General features: G+C 35.2%; 1 pseudogene; it reads right to left on the bottom strand.

The window, feature by feature from the left end:
• Positions 1-871: 871 nt before the first annotated feature.
• LOC112198665 lies at positions 872-3,883 on the bottom strand (annotated as a pseudogene).
• Positions 3,884-4,414: the final 531 nt, after the last annotated feature.

Raw genomic sequence — 4,414 nt, 5'->3', positions numbered from 1 at the left:
AGAAACGATGTCTGATAATATTTTACACATCGGTTCTCATAAATTTTTGCTTGTGGTTCATAAGTTTTTCGTGTGTTTGGTACATAATATTTCACTAGACATTCAATCTACATTCTATAGTATAGTTTGAACTGATGTCCATATTTATACTAGACATCGGTTTTGTTTATATATCAATGTCTATAGTTATTCTAGACATCGGTTTTTCTTTATATATCGATGTCCATATTTATTCTACACATCGGTTTTTGTTTATATCTCGATGTCCATATTTATCCTAGACATCGGTTTTGTTTATATATCGATGTGCATATTTATCCTAGACATCGGTTTTGTTTATATATCGATGTCCGTAGTTATACCAGACATCGGTTTTTGTTTATATATCGATGTCCATAGTAATCTAGACATCAGTTTTTGTTTATATCTCGATGTCTATATTTATACTAGACATCGTTTTTGTTTATATATCGATGTCCATATTTATCCTAGACATCGGTTTTGTTTATATATCGATGTCCGTAGTTATACCAGACATCGGTTTTTGTTTATATATCGATGTCCATAGTAATCTAGACATCAGTTTTTGTTTATATCTCGATGTCTATATTTATACTAGACATCGTTTTTGTTTATATATCGATGTTCATAGTAATGCTAGACATCGGTTTTTGTTTGGTAACTAATGTATTTTCGCATTCTTGACATCAGTTTTTGTTTCCAAACTGATATATTTTCTCTTTTCTGACATCGGTTTTTGTTTTCAAACTGATGTAATTTCTGTTTTCTGACATCAGTTCTTCATCAGTAACTGATTTTTTTTTCATAACCCTTTCCTGCTGTATTTGGTACTAGAAAGCTGATCCACAAATAACATGAAATTCAAATATACTTTAAATATTAGGGAATTGTATTAATTTCTATCCAAAATTAGAGCTTGAGGTAGTTTCAAAAGTTTTGCACAATAAACCCTAACCTACTTTAAGGCTAGTGTAGAAGATACCACTACTGCAATAACTACATGCAGTATAATTTGTTCACAATTCATCCTGATATTACCACATCTACTACAAAATGGTCAGCAAAATCTAGCCTTTCAAATACTCACATCCTCTATCGGTTCAGATCAAATCCTCACGGGCTCCACCTCTTCAAACTTAATGAACTCCCTGATCAAGACCTTCTTCTTCACCTTCACCGGTAATTTTCCAACAAAGATTGTCCTCAGAAGCTTACTTTCGTAGGATATGTGTTGCAACTATGCTAAGTAGCCACTTCTAATCATGAACAGTGATATGTGGAGTCTCCTTTATCTTTGGATTCCTGCAATAAATCAAATGAATCATACTTCTCATACTTCAAAACATTGCAATTGCATATGAAGTCAGCAGAGAAAAGCAAGTTTAATTGTATCTAGACTTAAAATATTTTCAAGAAATTCTTTCCTGTAAGCCTAAACCTCTGTCATGGAAGAAAAAGTTCATAATCTGCATTGGAAAACCAAAATACCAGCAGGCCCTTGCTTAAATATACGAAAGAAAATGTACAAATTGGCAGGCCAACACTTTTTGATCAAATGCACCACATCAAAACCCAAACAAAATGAAATATCCTAACCAACCAACTCAACATATACCCGATCACATACTTCTATACATTAAATATAAAGATAGGAAACGGCAACCTGATTTAAGCAGAAAAGATTAACAGTTTGGCCTGATAAGTCTAGTCTCATAAACCCCATATTTTCCACTGAAAACCATAACCAGTACAGTTTACAAAATAACAACAAAGATGAATAAAATTACCAACCCAACCTCTTTTCTTGTTTCCAATACAAACCTCTCCCCCTTCAATATGTACAACCTCCAGATTAAGCACAGACTACAAAAATAAAAAACCAAATTCAACCTATGAACAATTCAATCAAAAAGTTTCAAGTTAAAAAACCAAAATCACAGCAAAAAATTTCACCAGCACAAAGCGTTAAACTTGGAAAACCGATTACAGTATCTGAAGACATGCAAAAACACAATCAATTAGATTCCAATCGATTAGATTCAAATCAATTAGATTCCAATCGATTAGATTCCAATCAATTAGATTCCAATCAATCAGTATCACTAGCTTGCAGTAAGATATAAACTTAAAACAGTGGCAGAAAGATATAAACTTAAAATAGATTATATAAATATATCTAACAAGGTGGCGAAAGCTTAAACAGCTACTGACATACCTCAGATTGTTCAGAGAATAATGTCCAATGAATACAACTCCTCAATCTGCAAAAAAATAGAACTGCCATTTCAAATTGTAATTGCTTTAAAATGTCACTAGAAAACGAAATACAGAAAACAAAAGACCAGTTCACCTGCAGATTTCTTGAAACCATGACTTCTGAAGTCGAAATATAAAGTTAAGATCTAGGTCTTTAAGTATGGTCGTTTCATCAATTTCTGTCTCAGTCTTAACTGTTGTTCGACCGAGGGAAGATCCCTTCAAGTCAAAACGTCGATGAATGGTATATTCGGAACAAAACAGATTTCCCATAATAATAAATCGCACCTGAAACATCATAAGACAGATAATAATATTTAAATGCTTACCATGTTTTGTAAAAACTACAAACACATTACTTAGTTTGAAGTTTAGCCCAGCTATAGGCTTAGCAACTCTTGGACAAATTACCTTTTTTTGAATAGGTTGCACAGTTAGCTTTAGCAGTGTAGACCATAAAATTTAGTGACCAGCGTATTCTCATATGCTCGAACATGGTTGTAATAGGCAGAGAGCATCCTTATAAGAACCTTCACCATGAAACATTATTTGGTTAGAACCAGTACTTTTTTTTTTTTTCAAAAAATTTATATGGTGAATTGAGTACAAACTACTAGAGAACTCACTTTTACTTCTGCTTTCTTCATTGTTTTAATCACGTATCGGTCATCATTAGTCAAGTAAAAGAAGTTACCACTTTTACCAGGAGAAGAAAGTTCTCGAAGAGCATCGTTCCCACAGATAGAGAGCATGCAGTCAGCTGCATCCACCTTGAACAACTTCCTAAGAGTTCTGCAAATTTTATTTTAAATTTTTTTATACACAAATGTGCTAACTAGTAGTTAACTGATGAAGCAAACATAGATAGCAAGGCAAGATCTAGTTACCTGAAGACTAAAGGACAATAATCCTTCCATTTAAATTCACAAGATTGGTGTGGTGGAGTGTATTTGGATCCTTCAGGAGGAAACCTTGTCCAATATTTTTCTCTGGGGTCGAAAGCAGAAGGCTTTAGATCAAGGGATCCAGACGGCCTTGGTCTTCCAACAGAATGCCTATGTGCATGAAATGATTAACATACATATAAATATAATCCAAAAGATTATCGAGCATGAAGCAAATTACACTAATAAATATATAAAATGTGCTAAAATATTAATCAATTAAAGATGAATTTTTTATATTAAAAATTACCTAATTCCAAGCTGCAAATTGAGCATGAGTTCATAATTTTTGTGGCCCCTACTGATCGTTTCCCCTTGTCTCCTACATACCTCAGATTGATTATTACCTGGAGAAGATGATTGAGGCCTTGAGAGCTTCCCGTTCTCTTTCTAGTTCTATGTGAAGAAGAAGAAGGTGCTTAGCTTCTCAAACACATTACAGCTACCTCAAAACCCGTTACAGATACCTCAAACACAACCCCCAAAACCCAGAAACACAACCCAGAAAATCCAGTGGCTTTCAATTTATCAGCAAATCAACAACTACCCAAAATAAAATACCCATCACTCCATCAACAACTACTAGATTATCCGCAAATCATCGACTACCCAATACCCATCAATCCATCACTCCATCACCTCCAAATTACACAAACGCCCATTGCAATATCGAAAACTTTGGGTTCGGTTCATCATCTGAAGAAGGCAATTTCTACTAAAATTAAGAACAAAAGAGCTACTAGCGGTCCAGAGAAGCAAAATCAACAACGAAGGAATCTAAAACGCACTGAACATGAACATAATTTCAAGCAAAATTGAGAGGATAAAGATGAAAGTGATACCGTTGGGGTGGAAGGAGAAAAGAGAAGAAGGAGGGGCAAGGCGGAGCTCCGGCGTGAACTGTGTCTTTAGCAGATCTGGTGATTTTGAGAAGAGAGATGAGAGAACAGGTGTGCTAAAGGAAGAGGAGGAGGAGGAGGATAGCGGAGGTGGAGGAGAGTGGAGGCGGAGGCTGAGGCAGAGAGCAGTAGAGTTGGTCGGAGGAGGAGGATGAGGAAGAAGGGCAAACGAAGTGTAGTCGTGGTGTCGTGTTGTTTAGGGTTTGAGAGAGAAAATTGACCAAGTGTAGTCGCGTGGGAAACTGACTAAGTGTTGGAGGCAAACGAAATTTTGTTCCCCCGCCTAATCAATTT

This window comes from Rosa chinensis, chromosome 4 (assembly GCF_002994745.2).
Source record: "Rosa chinensis cultivar Old Blush chromosome 4, RchiOBHm-V2, whole genome shotgun sequence".
Taxonomy (NCBI): domain Eukaryota; kingdom Viridiplantae; phylum Streptophyta; class Magnoliopsida; order Rosales; family Rosaceae; genus Rosa; species Rosa chinensis.
This window is presented reverse-complemented; position numbering and strand designations above follow the sequence as displayed.